Raw genomic sequence first — 20,978 nt, 5'->3', positions numbered from 1 at the left:
ACCAAAGATCAAGGCTGATTGTCTACCTTTGCACCCCCTTGGCAGATGTATACACTTTAGCTTTGTATATCCTGGATAATTGAGGAACAAGCTGTTCTTTGTAAAATTCAGCAAAACTCCAACTGAAATATGATGGCATTCGTTTAGAGAATCCATGTTATTAAGCATTTTGAGGTGGTGTGTGTGTGTGTGTGTGTGTGTGTATGTGTGTGTGTGTGTCTATGTGTGTTCCAGAGAGAACAAAAGAGAGATACAGAGAGAGGCAGAGAGAGGAGGGGGAGAGAAAGTGTTTAGAAAATCTGAATCTATATGAGAGAGAGAAATAGAAATATAGGGAGAGGGAGAGAAAAAGGGAGAGGGAGAAAGAAAAGGAGGGAGATTAGAAAATCTGAGTCCACATAAACTGGAATCCCGACTTTAGACTGAGAAACCTTAGAACCATGCTTGGCCTCAGAATTCTGTCTCTGATACTAAGTTGTTTTACTAAGTACTAAGGATATTTTTTTTCTTCTGGCTCTAATTTTATATTTAATGACTACTAAGAGACACTGTACACTAGGCCATCTGCTTTAATGATTTTACACCATATCAACGGAAATTAATCCAATGATGCCATCTTGGGTTTAGTCACAATGGACAGAGACGTATTTGTGGATAACTGTCTTTTTGATTTGGTGGAATACTACCAAGAAGTCAGTGGTTTGTTCTTTCTTCTGGGTCTAATGGCTGTAAAAAAGCCTGATGCTGTTTCTGATGCTGTCTGAATGCTCTCATTTTGGAGCACCAGCCACTCTCAAAGTGCCTCCAGTGGAGCAGCTGGCATCTCCAAGTGCATCCTCCTAGGTGCGTGTCCTAAAAGGAAATGGAGGCCTGCTTTTCCGAGATAAACATTACTAGGATACCACTATTTTGAAAATTATGGTGTACTAGTTTCTGCCATAATCTTACTTGATATCACTGTGGCAGCCTGTCTCCAAGGTGATGTTCATCAATTTCTCTAAGCTTGCCCATACACACAGGGCACCCTGCACTTGAAAGGCAGCTAATGCTCATTTTCTCCTCTTCCTGCAGGTTGGCCTGTGGCTACTTTGGCCCATAGAATACTGAGGAAGTGCTGTCACAACTTCGGGCTATATTATCTGAAACCTCCCAGCTTCGCTTGGGTCTGCTGGAATGCTCTCTTTGTGGGAGTGAAGCGGCTGCTTGCCACTTGGTCCAACTTTTCTGAGGCTATCTATGTGTTATAAGTAAGCCCAAGACAGTCATGTTGAAAAGCTTCATAGAGACACAGTTGACTGATCCTCGGCTGACCTATCTATCACCTCCCAGACACCAGTGATGAAATCCTTAATGCTCCAGTCTGAGCCGCACTCTGCCAGAAAGTCTATGAACACTCTGGGTGAGAAGAGCTATCTATGCTCAGCCTAAAATTGACAGTGTGAGAGATAAGAATAAAACTGTTACTTTAGTTCTCTTAATTTGGGGGTGATTTTTGTGTCACGTTGTATAATTTTAAAAATATGCTAAGCTTAGAATATCTTAGCAGATAGAACTTTTCCTTATATAGCTCCCATATTCAGGGTTAGAGCTGAGAATAGAAACTAATGCCCTACCTAAAGTTTACTCTATATTGTCTAAAAGTTTGGTAGAGCAGGCAGACAATTCCAGTAATCCTTGGAATGCAGAACTGTGAGGCAAATCAGATTCAAATGTGTTAGAAGAAGAAATTCACTTCTGGTCCGGGACTTAAAAGTTCAGATTGTCCTTAATTGAGAATTTCAATGTATATGTACAGTCACAAAGAAGCCATGACAGAGAAACTTGGGGTTTAGTAGTAATGCCTGATCAGAAAGCATGAATTGCATACCCAATAGTGGAGGGAGGCCTTGGTGACAGATTCAGAAGGAAAATAGTGATCGGTCTTGTGTGCAGTTGCAGCTTGCCAGATGTTGGACAAGCTGCCTGCACATGGGTATCCACAAGTTTCTGCAACTTTTGCAGAATACCCAACAGTAAGGACTTCGTGTACATGCAGGTGGCACACGCAAACATTGCAGCAAGGAACATACTTGTGTTAGACTGCAGTGTGGATTTTGTGTATATGCAGGAGGTACATGCAGGTATCGCAGGAAGGACCATAAGTATGCTAGGCAGCAGCTAGAGGATAGTCACTGGGCTTTTCACTCTGGCTGTAATTTACTGTTGCTCACATATTTCTTCTGATGTCTACTTGGCAGCAACTGCCATTCAGAGATACGGCTTTTCAAAGAGCACTGCCGTAACTCCTGGAAAAGTTAGAGAAGTTGGTGAAGATGATAATAGGTATTTGTAAGTCCAACAAAAGCTTGTCCAAAGGGATGTTACAGATCCTGAGAAAGAGGTGAATGTTGAGGTCTCCCTCTTGTTATTTCACGGAGCTGTAATAGAATTGCTCCATAAATTGTTCAGGAGTAGAATGGATTTTAAATAACAAAATTCTCTTTGCACTTGGTAGTAGATTTTTTGTACATGATGTCAAATAATTGCTACAATGCTTGAAATGAGTTTCTCTGGTGATTAGATTGTTTTTGAAAATTTCTCTCTTGAGTGTGCAATAGTGGTATGATATTGACTTTAGAAACTTCACAGGACAAGCTCAGTGAGGAGACTAGACATGAGTGAATGAGGACCCACATAGCATACACTCCCTCGAGAAGCAAAGTAGAGGGTGTTATAGTAGACCCTGAGAGGGAGCAGCAACCCTTAGAACACAGAGTGGCATCAGACCAGAATCAGCTTGCCTACAGGTATTTATAAATTGTAGTATGTTCACACTGAAACCATGTTGTAAAGGATGCTGGCTTTCCCAGGAAGGCTTCAGAAGACTGACTTGGTATTTCACAGAGGCACACAGTGGTATCAGTAGTCCTAGCGTCTGGAGCAACAGGAGGAAGGAAAAGGAAGATCCGGGTTGCCTTCATTCTGGTTACTTCACTGGATAGCCTGAATCAGAACCAGGGGAGCTTGATTCAAATTTTAGGTTTTTTTGGGGGGAGGGAGGAATTTTGTGTATGAGTTTTGTGATGTACATCATTTCTGCCCTTCTGTCTCCAAATACTTCCATATCCTGCTCTCAAACTCATGATCTCTTTTTAGATAAGATACTGTGACAACTCCTTCGGACAGAGGACTTTCGCACAGCGCTGTGGTTATCTAGTGACTATCTCTATTGACTAAAATACTTCTGTGGTTTGAATAGCCTATTCAATCAGACAAGCATTTATGATTCCTCCCTCAGATGCTGAGCCTGTGCTAAGTGCTGCAGAGCACTTTTTTTTTTCTTTTTGGCTTCTTTGGATTTGTTAGTCTTGTAAAAATGTTAAGTGTGGGTGGGCACTCTGATAGATTTATCAGTGTTTTTATTCATCAAGAATTTGCACAGCAAACAACTGTCATCTATTATCCCCTTCCCCGTGCCCTCTAAAAACGATACTGACTCTGCTCTGGGACTGCTGTACTGAGACGAAATTAATCTAAAACATTTCCCTACTCGTCTAGTCTCCTTTGCCTGCTATGGCAGCTTAATTCTTAGTTGTACAATGACTAAAGATGATATGTCTGTTAAGACAATTCTGAATGACTTTAAAGAAGTGACTTAGATTAACTGATCATTACACAGCGATTGCACTTTTCTTGTTTTGAGCCTGATCTGTTAGGGATCCATAATCACCATCAACATACTTTTACATATTTTAACAAGAAGTTTTAATATCTATTGAAGAGGTTTGCAAACCTCAAAAAAAAAAAAGGCCTTCATAGAATCCTTTCTTCAAACGAAATCTTACTCAGGAATATCTAAAATAGATCAAAGTGAGAGGCACTGATTGAAGCTGGCTGCTCAATTCCCGGAGCCCTCCTCCCTGACCATACCAAAGAACACCCCCAAGGTACCTCCACCCCTCCAGGAACCACAGGCCAGTCCTGAACTGCTACAGATCTAATAGAATCAGAGACATGCAGAAGTCCTGAGTAAAGGGTGTCACGCAGACGATCATGAATTGTAGAAGAGCAGAGGAGGTTACCCTGGGACACCCACTGGTTCGTCTTTCTCTTCCGAGGTAAAAATACTGAGGCCGGGAAAGATTACAAAGTACCCTGTGCAGTGGGGAGCATATGAGTTAAATGTCACAATTGCTTTAGCTAAATCTAAGGCTTTTTCCACATCAGTGCAAGCCTATTGGATATAGACACATTAGGAAAGGATCAGTGGAAAATGAATTTTTAAAACTTTAATTTATGTGTGTTAGTATTTTGCTTGCATTTGTAGACATACGTGTACAGACATGCCCTGTGGCATGCCTTGTGCTCATAGGGGTCATGAGAGGGCAAAGGATTCCTTGGAACTGACCTTATAGGTGGTGGTGAGCTGATATGTGGGTGCTGGGAATTGAACCTGTGCCTTCCTGCAAGAATAAAAAGCACTATCTCCTGCTGAGCCACCTCTTCAGCCTCCTCAAAGAATTATTTCAAGCAGCGAAAGAATCCAGCAGAGAAGAGAAGGCTGAAGTGGTTAGCAAAGACATGACAACATGATATCCCTCCCAAGTTCAAAAGAGGTGGAAATGAAACCATTGTTAAGAGGATTATGACTGAGCTTAAAAACAGAACATTCAAGAAGCCTTTGCCACATCTGCAAAGTTTTCAGAAGACCTACCTGCATGGGGTTGCTACTAAAATCTTGGGAATTGATAAGTATTATGTTGTTCAGACTTTGGAAGAGAAGTTGGTGCGACCTGAAAACAGGGTTAGAAACTCAACTTTAGCCTACAATTTGACAGCCAGGTTCAGAAAAGATGCCCTACAGCAGGAGGTTCATACAGCTTAGAATGTGGAACTCAAGTATTCTGCAGGCAACAGCTGAGTGAGGTAGCCCAGTTAATCAAATTGTGTATTTACATTTTAAAAAAAGTTTATTTTTTACTTTATTTTATTTTATATGCCAAGCACAGCTTCTCCTCTTTCTTCTCCTCAAGTTCCTTCCCCCCACCTCCCTTCTACTCCTGTCCCTCCATCCACTCCTCCCCATCTCCGTTCAGATGGGGTAAGGTCTCCCTTGGGAATCAGCAAAGCATGGCTTATCAAGTTGCAGCAGGACTGAGCTCCTCCCCACTGCATCAAGGCTGAGCAAGGCATTCCCACCATAGGGAGTAGGTTCCAAAACTCCAGCTCACAGAGTGAACCCTGCCGACATAAACCCAGGAGCCTAGAGAAATGACTCCGGGTAGTTTTTCATCCACTGTTGCCTTTGGCCAGCTTACACTCAGCAATGAGGAGCAGATATCGGCTTTCTCCTCTCTCTCATAATCTTCCTTACTTTTAGGTCTTCAGTTTGATTTTTGTGTGTGCGTAACAAGAATTAGACACTGAGCAGATGGTCAGTTTTTCCTTTTTTTAAAAAACATATTTTTATTGAGCTATATATTTTTCTTTGCTCCCCTACCATTCCCTCCCCTCCCCTTCTATCCTCACCCATAATCCCCATGCTTCCAATTTACTAAGGAGATTTAGTCTTTTTCTACTTCCCATGCAGATTAGATCCATGTACGTCTCTCTTAGGGTCCTCTTTGTTGTCTAGGTTCTCTGGGATTGTAAATTAAATGGCTGAAAGGCACTTCAGGAAATGTTCAACATCCTTAGTCATCAGAGAAATACAAGTCAAAACAATTCTGAGATTCCATCTTACACCTGTAAGAATAGCCAAGATCAAAACACTGATGACAACTTATGCTGGAGAGGATGTGGGGGTAAAGGGACCACTCCTGCATTGCTGATGGAAGTGCAAACTGGTATGGCTGCTTTGGATATCAGGATGGTGATTTCTCAGAAAATTAGGAAACAACCTACCTCAAGACGCATCAATACCACTTTTGGGTATATACCCAAAGGATGCTCAATCATACCACAAGGACATGTGTTCAACTATGTTCACAGCAGCATTATTTGTCATATCCAGAACCTGGAAACAACCTAAATGCCCCTCCACTGAAGAATGGATAGGGAAAATGTGGTATATTTATACAATGGAGTACTACACAGAAGAAAAATAATAACATCTCGAAATTTGCAGACAAATGGATGGATTTAGAAAACATCAGATTGAGTGAGGGAATCCAGACCCAGAAAGACAAATATAATATACGCTCACTCATGAGCGACTTTTAGACATGAAGTAAAGAAAAACCAGTTTTTTCTTAATGTTTGACAGAAGTTGGATTCAACTCCCATGTAAGACAGAGGCAAATGCATTCCTGTGACATTCATCCATTATCAGAGAATGATGATGCTCAAATTGTACCAATTTACTTGCTTTTCTACTGTTATGGTTATGGGGAAGGAACTTTTAGAATTTTAGAAAAAATTGGGGAAATGAGTCAGACTTCTCTTTGTTCTGGAAAAGATTCCACCTGTATATGTTCTCACTGTGGCCACTTTTTCACGTTTCTAAAGCAGCTGAACTCCTGATGTCACACAATGCTGTGTCCTAATCTGATCCTATTGCATGTTGTAAGTATCTGCATATGTGCCACCCAGCTTCTTGACCCACAGGGCACTCTGAGGACAAAGGCAATGTTCACAGAGACACAAGCATGTAAAAAGGAGCTATATTTTTCCTTTGAAAATTAAATTCCCTTTTGGATATTTGTACCAGTGCAGAACAGATGCAAATATGGCTTTTTTGAGAGGATTTCTTTTTAAATTAATCATTTGAACAAGAGGTGAATTGGAGCCACTGAGTGGATTATTTAACCCCATGGCAACATATTTTCTGTTTTCAAACAATGAAGTAAGTGAGCTAATTTTCAGAATAAGAAGTACAGCTTATATAATATTTCTCTTGAGACCATGGAATCGTTACTGCCTTGCTGTCTAACTTTTTGATTCTCAATCTTGTATTGCAGGTATTTTCCTAGTCCTTTCTAGTAGGGATTAATTACTTACCATTGTGGGAAGTTCCCACATGCAAAGGAGCATACATGATTTATTTGCACTTTTTTATACTTTAATTAAACACTAGAGAATAAATTTTATTGAATTACTTAAGTTTAACACTTTTTCTTTGACAGGGTCATATTATGAAGCTCTGGCTGGTCTAGAACTTACTGTTTAGACCAGGCTGACATTGAACTCACAGATATCTGCCTGCCCCACCCCGCATGTGCTAGTCTTAAAAGCGTGAGCCACCATGCCTGGCATAAATTTAATACATTATACAAACAGACAGTAGATATTAGTTACAAAGGGTGGAGTTTTTAATCTGATAAATTTTCCCTCACAGCATGTCACAGTATTACAGTAAAAGTATGTGCTCAATAAAACATCCTTGAAATGCTCTCAGCTTTAAAACATGCAGTCTTTCTGACTACCCTAAAACCAGTCTGAATCATTTAGGACACTAACCTTTGACTGTGCTGGGTGAATCTGTACACCAAGAATTTCAAAGCTACTGCAGTTTTGTTTTGCGTTTTAAGCTCAGCTGCTTTGAATGATAGCTATTTCAGGTGTTGCTTAAATTGTTTAACTTACCTAATGTCTGATTCAGGAGGATTCGGAACACATGGACTTTTGTATTCTGTGGCTGTCTTTGCACTTAGAGTTCATGTGTTTGTACAGTGTGAAGAGCATCCATTCTACAATGCTTACGTTGGAAAAGAACTCTGCCTTAGGTCAGGTGGCCCTGCTGTACTGTTTTAAAGGAGCCACTCTGTCCCAAGAGTTAGCCCAGGCTGCAATCACATGTGTATGTGGCTCATCTTCCCTGGAGTTGGTAGAACCATGAGATGATCCAGGCCTGTTTATAACTGCTTCACCCCTAGAGTTTAGAATACTGTGGACACAAACAAAGGCATTTGAATAATTGAATGAAGGACAAGAGAAAGCAGAATTTGAAGCTGGGTTTGGAAGACAGGAGAGATGATTTATAAGAATTCAAAGGCGATACCAAGTAGGGTGAGATTGGACATGGAGATATTAGTGAAGGTGGAAACTGGGAACTGCAAAGAGGTCCTTGGGATCACATAGAATACAACAGATGTCTCTCTGTTTGGGTAGCAGGTCTCTGTGCAGCAGGAACTTACTGCAGAAATGGATGTGCACTTTTTATGTAACATTAGTTTAAACCCCATCAAGATGCTCAGTGACAATGAACAGTCTACATTGTTAGCTACAGGATGCTGTTTGTAAGACATGTGGGATTGGGTTGCTATCATCATACAGGAGGAATTTCCATGATGCACCTGATTAGGCAATGCATTACAAAGCGGTACATCATTGTTTCCACCCCCGGAAAGAGGAAAATGCTGACCGGCTTTCCAAACAGCACACAGGACTCTCACTGGGTGAATGCTCTGTGTTCCCAGAGGCTGTGATGAGCTGAGGTTGCAGAAACTCAGGGGTCCTAAGTCAGAAGGTCCTGTTGGGCATTGTCCATGCTGCCATGCTGTTTTGCAAGTGTAAAGCAAGCGTAGCTGCTCCAGCCTCAGCTGATTGGCTTACCATGTTTGTGATCCTAGTCACCTGACTGAAATGACTTATCTGTGTTTTTCAGCTCCTCTGAGATAATTAGAGAATAAATGAGACAGGGTTTAAACATTTCCTTAGGTCTCCTGTTTCCTCTTCTCTTTACAATTCTGTCTTTCTCCCCTTCTTTCCCACTATTTATTTTCAAATATGTACCTATCCTGAAGATGTGGTGCCCGGTGTCCAAGACTGACTGATATATATTTGATCTGCAGCAGCTCCATCTTTTTCCCTTTAGTAATGGTTTTTTCTTTCTTTCTTTTTAAAAGAAGGTAGCTATTCCCTAGAGCTTGCTGCTTTACTGCAGGCTTATTTATTTTGGAAAGTGTATGTTTGGATGCTTTCAGTCTTAGATTCGGTTTAGTTGTAGTGGCTGGGGGAAGTAAAAATGACAGCAGATTGTACTATTTTAAACGCATGGTCTTTTGTTTTCCTTATAGCTCTGTAACAGTGAACTTTACAAAAGGCCCCTTCCACGGTAGCCAAGTTGAGACCAAGGGGAAAGGAAGACAAAGAGAGTAAAACAAAAATGCATTGTGAGAAAGCATCTCCAAATGGAGAGATGGCCTTCTCAGTTTGAGATAGTAAACTGGCCCGGTATTCATTCTTTGTGACTTGTATTAAACCCATTAATGCATTTGGTGAAGGTGCTTCCTGCCTATCTTGCCAGAGACATAAACCCTGGGGGCATGAGAAGCATAGGACTAGGGCTGTATGTACTGATAAGCAATTATCACTGGGGTAAAAAGAAAGGCGATAAAGTCCGGATCTATCTCGGGGCAGAGATGTTAAGATTTATTTTCAGTGTTATCAGACTGCCTTGCTACCCAAGCAGAGCTGCTTCACAGAGAAAGGAATGAGATGCACAGGGGGGATTATAGTTCTCACAAACATTTATCAATCAAAACAAGAAACTCTGAATGCAAAAGTGAAACACAATCACAAAGTCAATTTTAAATTGAGGAAAGGCCACAAAAACATGGACCTTTTGAGGATTAAAAAGAAAAAAATCTTTACCTAAGATTGCCAGAGATCAAAATAGAGAGGGACTATGAAACGAAAAAAAAAACATAGCATGGCAAGACTGCTTTTCCAAATGATCTGGGACTGAAATAATGTATATAGCTCAAATTCAACCATTGAGAACCAGATGAATCTTTATAGACTGGAGAAGGACTTGTGTTAGATCAGTTGGAAAGATACAGAAACACACTTAACTCTTGAGATGGAGATTTGTTCAAATAGGAAATCTAAGTTGCCCATGGAATGCAGTTTTCACTGGAACTTCGGGATGATGCTCGTTAGTTTTCAAGCAAAGCATCGTTTAGTCACGGTATCTTTTGCGTCAACAGGAGTAGCAGCGATCATTCACTAGATAGCAACCCCTAGGAACTAATTCCCACTAGTCACTCATTCTAAGGGATTGTCACTGGAACCAGGAGCTACCTAGTACACTAAGGTATGCTAAAGACTTAGCAGCAATCCATGTCCTTGATCTCCTGTCTGGCAATGCCTTCCACTAAAACGGAACCACACGTGCAACAAACACTGTTGAGCCAGTTTAGGAACCAGCCATTCCACTCACATATTTTGTTCCTTCTCTCATTCATTCACCCAACACTTACTTACTGAATAGTTAGTATGTGTTCAGTGCTGGACTAAGTCCTAGCGATGGTAAGTGAACAGCAGACCATATACACCCTCTTATGACTTACAGGATGACAATCGTATTTTACTTATTAATTTATATCTAAACTCTTCTTAGAAAAATTAAGAACTCCCTTTAAAACTAAAACAAAAGCCCAGACTGCACCCCTTAATTGGTCTCACACTAGGGCCCACAGCCCTGGTAACTTTACCCGAGGTCAGAGTGGTCTTAGGGATCCCAGTAAGACACCATCCACTAAATGAAAAAAAAAAAGCCCTTAAAGAAATTGAGGAAAAGACAAATAAAATATTAGATAAATTCAATAAATTCCTAAAGAAAAATATGCCAAGAAAAAAAAAACCCAAACAGTTGAAGGAAACTGTTCAAGATCTGAATAAAGAAATAGAACCGCTGAAAACACAAACAAAGGAAATCCTAGAAATGAAAAATTTGGCTAAAAATAAAACAATGAAAAAGAATCATTTGAGAATAAACATATGAAAGAGCTTAGCTCATATGCAGGTTATTTAGACTAATTTCTTTTAAAAAATATTATTTTTAAAACAATATTATTTTACATATGAATCTCAGTTCCTTTTCCCTCCCATCTTCTTGTTTTTCACAACTTCTACCTACCCCATTCCCCCAGCCATTCTGCAAAGAGTCTGATGGATGAGGCCACCCATGGGAAGTCAAGATAGTCTGTCACATCGATTGAAGCAAGACAAAGTCCCTCCTCCCATATCTAGACTGAACAAGGTATCCCTCCATTGAGAATGGGTTCTAAAGAGCCAGTTCATGCACTAGGGATAAATACTGGTACTACTCCTAGTGGCTTCACAAACTGCCCAAGTCATTCAGAGGACCTAGTCCGGTTCTCCACAAGTTCCCTAGATATCAGTCTGGAATCAGTGAGCTCCCACTTGCTCGGGTCAGCTATTTCTGTGGGTTTCCCAATCATGACCTTGATCCTTTTGCTCATAATGTCGATCTTCCCTCTCTATGACTGGACTCCAAGAGTTCAGTCTAGTGCTTAGCTGTGGATCTCTGCATCTGCTTCCATCAGTTGCTGGATGAAAGTTCTAGGATGGCAATTAAGGTAGTCATCAATCTAACTAGCCTACAGTCCACAATCCTAGAGAAGACAGAAAACAAGGAGAACCCTAAGAGGGACATATATGGATCCCCAGGGAAGGGGAAGTAGACAAGATCTCCTTAGTACTTTGGGAGCAAGAGGAGAGGGGAGAGGATGGTAGGGAAGTAGGGAGGGGGAAGGAGAACATGAGGGATCAGGGAGGTCGAGGTGCATGAAGAAGAGAGAGGAGAGCAAGGAAAGATACCTTGAAAGAGGGAGCCATTGTGGGGTTAGCAAGAAACCAGGCACTAGGGAAACTCCCAAGAGTTCACAAGGATGACCCCAGCTAAGACTCTAAGCAATAGTGGAAAGGACACATTAACTTCCCTACTCCTGTAATTAGACTAATAGCCTAATTTCTTAATATAAGAAAGTAATGATATGTGCCCTCTTACAGGTTGTACATATTCCCCTGGATGGCCCTGCATGTATGGAAGCAATTAATGGGTTATAAATGGAAGAAAGAGAAAATACGAATTAGTAAGGGGTCTGTGGGGTGGACTATGGGAGAATTTGTTCAGGGTTATAGGTTTGGATAAGACCAAAATACATTGTAAATGTGTGAAATTATACAATACATATATAAAAGTAAATTTCAAGTAAAGAAAATACTGTCTAAAATCTCTTGCTCATAGATTTGCTACCAGTGTTACAAAGAGCCCTAAAACTCAAGAAAAGGTGATAAGCAAAATACAGTGACAGGAACCTAAGAGCATTCTTTGTGAGGAAATTGATGGAATAGCTTGGTATATCTGAAATAGCAAAAAGACAGAGGGTATGTGACCTAACACTCTCCTAAATATCCAACACCAAGTGTTTTGGGGTTACTAGTAGCAAAATAAGCAAAAGTTTCAACTATGAGAATATTCTTTTAACTATTTTTCTATCCACAAAGATCAATGAACTTATTTTTATTTCTAAAGCACTAATATGGGTCCACTGAGAATAAAAATTAAACCCTCTCTTTTTTGTTGTAATATGAGCGGAGCAGCGGGCTGCGTTCCTGCTGCCCCTGCTCATGGCCTCCTGGCTAGCTTATGCCCCGAAATAATTATCTGAAATAATTATACAGAAACTGTATTTTTTTAAATATTGCCTGGCCAATTAGTTTCAGCCTCTTATTGGCTAGCTTTTATATATTGATCTAACTCATTTTTAATAATCTGTGTAGCCCATGAGGTGGCTTATCAGGGAAGATCTTAATCTGCGGCTGTGTAGGGTGGGAGAATCATGGCCATTGCCTGATTTGGCTTTTTTCTCCCAGCATTTTGTTCTGTTTATTTTGCCTATTTAATTTTTTGTCCTATTAGGGCCAAGCAGTTTTCTTTATTAGTTAGGGCACCAAAATGTAAGTGGCGTAATAACCAGGCTAGCTTAATATGAAACCGCAAATTTTAATGAAGGAATAGCTTACAACATCAGGGATCCAGCAATGAGCAGGAGATACAAAAAAAGAGAGCGGCGGGGCTGATGCCGCCAGATTTATATGTAAACATTAGCCCGAGGCGAACATGCCCCCCATTGGGTGGAGTTTCCCCTACACATTTTAAGCAACAAATATGTTTAATTTTGCTCATATACTTAATAAAGGATCACATGGGATATAGAGTAGCGTTTGACAGAAAGACCATGTTAGTTAACAGGCAATGACGGAATAGTAATATTCTGAAAAGTGTTTCTTTTACGCCTTGTATGTATTAACCCTTTGTAAATATAGATTTTTAAAGAGCGTATAGGTCTTGTATATATGCATCCCACATTCATGCCCAGTGCTCAAAGAGGTCAGATGAGGATGACAGATTCTCAGAAACTGGAATAGACAGTTGTGATCCCACATGTGTGTGCTGAGAATGGAACCCAAGTCCTCTGTAGGGACAAGTTCTCTTAATTACCGAGCCATCTCCCTAGCCCCCAAACCCTCTTCTTGTTATAGATACCTTTATAAATAGAAGAAAATGTTAGAGAAAACATGATGGCATTATTGATGCCATATTTGACAATTAATTCCAGCTAACTGACTTCTAGCTATCAAGAACACATAGATAGTCACACCTATGAGTTGCTTCATAGTGTAGAATTTCTTAGATACCACCACCCTTGTGGAGGCTAGAGCAAAACCATGGCTGTCTTACTCTACCACTCCTGACTTAGTTCCTTGAGACAGGCTCTCTCTCTGGATTTTATGAGATCAGCCTTTCTCTACTCACATTGCTGGGTAAGAGCAGCCACGCCCAGCTTTTACAAGGGTGCTGGGAACAAACTCAGAACTTGTGTCCTCATGTTTAGTAAACAAGTGCTTTTACTCTAGATCTATCTCCTCAGTCTTTGCCCCCCACTTTTATTTTTATAACAGTCCTCTGACAAGTAGATTAAGGAACAATGCTAACTTATAAACCATCCATGGAAATGAGAGTGGTTTAGTGGAAACATAAGAGTGACTTAGTTAAAGTAGCAAAGAAACAAATACTAATGATGAAGATTTTCTGGAACTCGATGGAGTTTGATTTCTCTTTTATCAAGGCACAAACTTAAGGGCTCTAGTCTCAACAGGTGGGCTCTCTTCCTTTGAAGGACACAGAAAGGCATCTTCCACAAAGCTTAGTCAGGGCTGCTTCTCAGTGCCTGTTCAAGGAATGACCACTCTGTGGAAGCCAGTAGCTTTTGTGACACATTCTACCAGGGCTCTCATCTTTAACATTTCTCAGAAGATGCACCATGCCCCTTCTGAAAAGCCTGTGAAGGTGAGCTGGCTTTCTGTGAGAAGTGACAAGGTGGGAAAAAAACTCAAATATGATTTCACTGAATTGAGAACTGATGGAAAATGTTAGACTCAATTCCAATTGATTTGGGGCTACTTCTTAGTCTTCTGGTATGTAATTCTCTGTGTGATTAAAACCTGTGGTATTACAGTGACCATATGAAGGTATAAAACCACTTTTCATTTATTCTACTGCACATTGTACTGAGGATTTTAGGGAAGCAATTGTGAAAGAAAAAAAAAGAAAGGCTTTAGATAGTAAAGGAAGTAAAACAAAGCTTAACCCAGGAAGGACAATCAGAAGAATCTAAAATCTATTATAATTACTAACAGAACAAATATACATGGAAAACATCAAGTGTACTTCTGAACAATCAGTGTGAAACACAGAGGTAATTCTGCCAGCAACAGCAGCTCTACTCTTGTACATGAATTGAATGCGGTACTTACAAATTCCCACCACTTTCTTGCTTTCAGAAATGGGAAAGTTGACTTAGAATTCACAAGGATCTAAGGGGACCCAAGGAACCAGCACAGTCCTGAAAAAGATGAATACTGTTGAGTCTTGGGTTCCAAACTTACTACAAAGTGCTGGTAACTAGAACTGTGTGAAGCAATATGGACATATAGACAGAACAGATTTAAGAGTCCAGGCATAAATCAAAGAGGAAACAGTTCTCTCTCTCTCTTTCTCTCTCTCTCTCTCTCTCTCTCTCTCTCTCTCTCTCTCTCTCTCTCTCTCTCTCTCTCTTTCTCTGACACTAAATGGCACTAAAATAACTAGATATCTGTGTGCTGGTGAACTCTTAAATCATTCAAAGTTGCAAAATGAGTAATATACTTTAATGTAAGTGCTAAACAGCAAAATTCTTAGAAGAAAATGTAGAGGTTAATCATCATGGGCTCGGTTCAGGTAAAACCCTAATTATAATACCCAAATTATAAGTGAAGGGGGAAAAAGACAAACTGATCTCTAAGTGAAAGTATTTTTGCTGTATATAATAATATTAATAAAATAAGCCAGTAAGCCAATGAAAGAAAGAAAACATTTATAAATCATTTATCTGATAAGAGAGTTATATCTAGGCTAGGATATAATATAAAAGCAGAACTCTTTTGACTTAATATTAAGAATAAGTATTCCAAGGCCAGGCATTGATGGTGCCTTTAATCCCAGCACTCAGGTGGCAGAGACAGATCTCTGTGAGTTCAAGGTCAAACTGATCTACAAGAGCTAGTTCCAAGACAGGCCCCACAGCTACAGAGAGACCCTGTCTTGAAAACCAAAAATAAATAAATTAATAAAAATGAAGAAATAATTTGAACAAACACTTCACACAAGAAAATACAAAAGTGATCATGAAGCTCTTGAACAGATATTAAACCCCATTAACTTTCAGGATAAAGCAGGTGACAACCTCAAGGACATGTACTTCCAATGCAAGGATGACAATAAAAATATGACAGAAAATAGAAATGGTTAGCAGGAACATGAAAACATAGGGTCCCTTCATGTATTGCTGGTGAGAATAAAACATTTTTGGAACTGATTTCACACACACACACGCACACACGCACGCACGCTGTGTCTATGCAAAACCCTGTACATGAATATTCATAGAACTATTTTCATATTAACCAAAAAGTACAAACTATCCAAATGTCCAATAACAGATAAAGTGGGGGTGTTGTCTAAATCTCTACAAAGAGTATTCTATGGCAATGAAAACATTAAAATAGTACAAACTATGACATGGACCCTGAAACCTGAGGATCAGTTTCCTCACTGGTAGGGGTGATTATTTTACAAGCATTATAACCTGTCTTTTCCCTAAATAAAATCCTACATGGAATCCCAATGTATAAACAAAGAGAAATCCAATTTCTATGGTCCAATGGAGGAGGAGATTCCTGATCTCATCCATTTATGGGAATTTCTCAAGATGTCTGCAGCATTTCCATGTAGCTACAGAATATTCCAAGTTTAACATGGCCCATAAAATACTGTTTAAAATAAAAGTAAACAGGCTGGGTTGCTTTTGAATGTTAATATTATGTTGTTCATTACTTACTGGCATGGGATATAAAATATCTTAACCGCAGATATGGTAAAGAGTACTGTCTGCTCTTCCAAAGGTCCTGAGTTCAGTTCCCAGCAACCACATGGTACCTCACACCCAACCATCTGTAATGAGATCTGGTGTCCTCTTGAGAAAGAGACCTGGTCAGTTGTCCTCATTAACATAGACCATGAAACCCAATATGGACAAGTTAAACAGAACAGCCATATACCGGCTGCCCATGCATGCTTTATATAATATATAGATCATTTCTCTACTTTTTTTGTGTTAGAAGTGATGAAATTTGGGACCATGCATATATTAGAAGCATCATGTCCATTGATAGTGAAAATCTCTATATATTGTGACTTCAAAGCAGAGTTTAAACACCCTAACTATAGTCACACATTGTGAAGCAGTCACAGGCTAAGTATTTGTGATGACATTCTTACCAAGATCAGTGGTTTACTATCCAGTGATGAAAAAGATTTCACTTATCAGAGTCTTCTAAACCATCCTTATGAAGGTCTATTCAGTGATAGGAGGAACTGTGCTGAGTATGTGCTCTTGAGGACTTTCCCTGACTTTACATTCCTGAAAGAAACCCAATGGCATCAGCCTCTTTTGCTGCCACCCAACTCTTCGTCTTGACATCACCAAACGGCTTGTCAAAACTCTTGTTCTATGCACCCTCTTAAAAAGGGAACCTAGATTTATCTCAGGCCAAATTTGTAGCGTTCTCAAGGGATTATTTGTTCATGGCCACCACCTAACTACCTCTCCAGACAGCACTCAGTTATGTCCTAAGGGATTATTCCTACTTCCTTTAATGACGTCTGTTAAAAAAAAGGGGGAATCAACTTGAAGTTGACTAAAAGAAGAGACTTCTCTAGGTTCCAACTGTTTTCTTGTGGACCTCAATTTTGGAAGGCATCACCATCATCTACAGAAATATTGAAAACCATTTCTCAGGCTCCTCTCTGGTTCTGAATGCACATTTCAGGGATGATGTCCTAGCTTGCACTTTTACAGCAAAAACTCTAGAATAGTTGGTGCGATGGCCTAGGATTAGCATGTTGAGCATCAACTACTTAGCCAGTTTTAAAGCTGTATGTTGAGCTGTTTTAGCACCCGTTATCTGAGGTGCCCTTTCTGAGCACTGTTTCTTCAGTCTCCATCACTTTAGAGTTAATAATATTTTTCATATATAGAATGTCCAGTATTTGTATTTCATTGACAATTCTCCTTTTTAAATGTTCATTTTCCTTTTGACCCGCAAGCCTGAGTTCTTATATAAAACCCCTACTTGTTTTATATGACCGGAATATGCAGTGGGAGAGGAGTGGAGTGAAGCACCCAGGTAAACCAGTCTGTTCACCTGTTTGGTGTTCTGTTGTGATGGGTATTCTAGGTTCTAGTTCAGTATCCTGAATCAGTCAAACCATCCATACAGTCTGACAGCATTGGGCTGGATAATTATTGATTTCCAAAAAAATCATCAAATGCAGGTGTCTAGATGGAGCAGACAAGAGGAGTCTGACAATAACTCTGCCATTAATTTCTTTTTCTTTCCTTCCTTTTTTTTTCAGACATGCTTTCTCAGTGTAATAGCTCTAGCTGTCCTGGAATTAGCTCTGTAGACAAGCCTGACCTCAAATTCACAGAAATATGCCTGCTTCTGTCTCCCAAGTCCTGGGATTAAAGGTGTAAATTCTGCCATTAATTTTTTAACATCCACCCTGTGTTTCTGTTTTGAAGCCTGTATGTTGTTTTGCAGAAAGATCCTTGTGTGTTAATATGAAGCAGAAGTTTTCCACAAAGAAGGGGTTTCTGATTCTTTATTCTTTTTACAGATTTCAAGTTGATGATGGAAACCATCAGATTCCAGAATGTATAATACCTCTATCCTCTTAGCATATCGAATTGGGAGGTAACAGGGTTTTAACCAATGATTAGATTGTTATGTGGCAGGACATTTCTAGCTAAAGAAGGAGGATTTCCCAGAGCCCCTTCATTTCTTTTCAGTTCTTTCTGAAGTTCTCAGGCATTGCCAAATCTACTAAGCTGAAGAGGAATCTGGGATTCTGTTTTCCCTACTTCCGAAGTGAAATTCTTCAGGTCTGACATCTTACAGACATAAAATTATAGCAAGTTAATGCATAAGTCTTATTAAATCATCCTTAGCCACATGAACACAGTTGGTGCGCTTCAGCACTGGGAAAATTACTCTGTGGAATTAGCCTACTGAGCTGGAAGAAAATGGAGACCACTCAGTGAAGGGGGGAAAGTGACAAAAACTGTAATCACTAATGGTTTTTAATTATAATTGCATAATAGTCTCTTGACAGAAGGACTCCTCATTGTTTTGATAATTCCTGCCACTGGTCCATTTGGGCCCCTGCACACTCACACAAGCATCTAGACTAGAATGCCGAAGAATGTGAGACTAGCATCTAACTGCACTCAAGGGCCTTGAGACAGATCAATTCGATGGCACTCCCCCAGTTTACTATTAACAAATTCTTGGAATCTGAGAAACGATAAGCAGTTTCCAATTTATATGCCAGACAGTGGTTTTATCTTGAGATAAAATGACAAGATAGAGTAACATTTAGTCTACTATTATGCTTTAGTTTTGAATTTCCTGACCACCATGAAGAGTGTGTCAATAAATATTAACATATATATATATATATGTATATAATTTAAATGTATGGTTCTATCAGGAGTTTAAGTATGTGTTAACACTTGAACCTACTACACTAAAGAGGCCAATACTGTTTGCAAGTTGAAAAATTATCAAATAATTTAGGAAAATTCTGAAAATAATTCAGGATGGGCACATCAACTGCGTTATTCTAGTGTAAACTATTACATAGAACATAAGGATGCTTTGATATAGTCACACCAGTTCACCACGCTAATCTCACTCAAAACCAAATGAAAAATCCTTAATAAAACTGAGATATTTCAGAGGATAGTAACTTTGGGATGGTAAGTATAATAAAAAATTCCTCATACCCATACTTAATGGTCTTATTCTTCTCCCATCAATGATTAGGTAAGCATTATATCACATTGTTTTGATAGATTTGAAAAAAGCTTTGCTTCTGCATATGATATCCAAACATATTTTCAATAATCCAATTGAAAATTATTGAAATTTTATACTACTAAAGCACATAGAATAAATGGTGGGACTATAAAAGCATGGAAAAATTTTGACTATTAAATTTTACTATTAGAGCCATGAAGAGCAAATGATCAATGAAAGAATTTTGAAACTCGATGTTTAGATAATGGGATGACTCAATCATTTTTCTTCTGTCTTTAAGTTCTGTATATTTCAGGTTGACTGACTAAATTTTATTATTAGATATTGCCTAGGATGTTAGCAATCTTCAACGTTCTCATTATATTAGGAAAACAGGTCTTAGTATCAGAGCCCACTTAAACACAAGGGCTTGTTAATAATCTGTGTCAGACTATACATCTTGGGAAAAGAGCTATCATCACAGAAGTGGAGTACATATTCTCTTTTCTGTGCTCAAGATGGTGTATAACTCACATGGCGATCCCTGTTTACCTTATAGACCAAGATCTGATGTGAAATATCATATAAAGACATTTCAAAGAATTCTTCACCCTTCGTGTTTGTTTTAACCTTTTATCACACATAGTAGATACAACTATGAATTGCACTAAACATTTCTGATTCAATAGTGAGTTAAAGTGATTTGGAATCTGACTGCACAGTAAGAGGTCTAGTCATCACACACTATAAAATGCGCTGAGTATTATGACGGGAAAGTAAAGGAATACCTCCATAAATGAAATATTTGTCAGGAACACATCTAGGGAATCTATGTATACTGATGCTCAAAGGTGGCTTCTTTGGGGAAGCGGCATTTGATCTTAATTTTGTGGCCACTTGATGTGGGAAGTCCTTCTGTATATGTGTTGCTTTTATTGGTTAATGAATAAAGAATTTGTTTTGGCCTGTGATAGGGAAGAGTAGAGCTAGGCAGGAAAACTAAACTGAAAGCTAGGACAAAAAAGGTAGAGTCAGTGAGAAACCATGTAGCCCTAGTTCCTCCTTTCAGTCTGGAAGGGTGAGGCAGTACTTGAAAGAACAGAGAAGGAGGGAACACCGGGCGGCGGAAGGCGGCCGGAGGACGCCCAGCACAGCCGGCGGGGACCGACTGGGACCGGAGTGGCAGCAGAGGACACAGGCTGCTGGCGGCGGGAACCGTCCCAGCAGCAGAAGCAGGCTGCAGGGACCATGCACAACACCGAGAACAGATCGCCCCAATACAATTAAACCAAAGAGGTAGGCCTTCGGTTGGGGAGGTCCCTGGCAAAGGAGGAGCCGCATCCTATTCCTGAAGAACCTTCTGAGGGGTGAGAGGGATCTTGGCCCCCGGCAGGAACCAGGAAACAGAGCAAGGGCATTTTATAAGAGGAGCCCCTGGCCAGCACTGAAACCTGAACCAATTTTAAAAGACCCCTTAGATAGCATTGATAGGAGGAGATGGGCAAGCGCCAAGGAAAGAATTCACCGAATAATCTGAAAAACAACATGAAAACACCAGAACCCAACGATCTTACAACAGAAGGTCTCCAACACCCTAACACAGAAGAAGTGGAAAAAATTGACTTTATGAAGGCAGTAGAATCCCTTAAACAACATGTGAAAAATGCCCTTATAGAAATGGATGAGAAGTATAACCAAAAATTTGAAGAAATGAGTAAATACGTACATAATACCCTGGGAAACCAAGAAAGAACGATCAAACAGGTAATGGAAACAGTTCAAGAATT

General features: G+C 39.7%; 1 protein-coding gene across 8 annotated transcripts in view; it reads right to left on the bottom strand.

Annotated features, from left to right (window-relative positions):
* The window catches only part of Lingo2 (leucine rich repeat and Ig domain containing 2), a 1,060,547-nt gene that overhangs the window by 48,818 nt on the left and 990,751 nt on the right, over window positions 1-20,978 (bottom strand). For 3 of the 8 annotated variants that reach the window (XM_075971227.1, XM_075971223.1, XM_075971225.1), the window contains one exon: window positions 14,548-14,636. The exons of the other annotated variants lie outside the window; for them this stretch is intronic. The gene's annotated coding sequence lies outside the window, so the exon portion shown is untranslated. The remainder of the gene's footprint in view (window positions 1-14,547; window positions 14,637-20,978) is intronic. 8 annotated transcript variants of the gene reach the window in all.

This window comes from Microtus pennsylvanicus, chromosome 5, assembly GCF_037038515.1.
Source record: "Microtus pennsylvanicus isolate mMicPen1 chromosome 5, mMicPen1.hap1, whole genome shotgun sequence".
Lineage (NCBI taxonomy): Eukaryota > Metazoa > Chordata > Mammalia > Rodentia > Cricetidae > Microtus > Microtus pennsylvanicus.
Note: the sequence above shows the minus strand (reverse complement) of the source record. Positions and strands in the feature narration are given on the sequence as shown.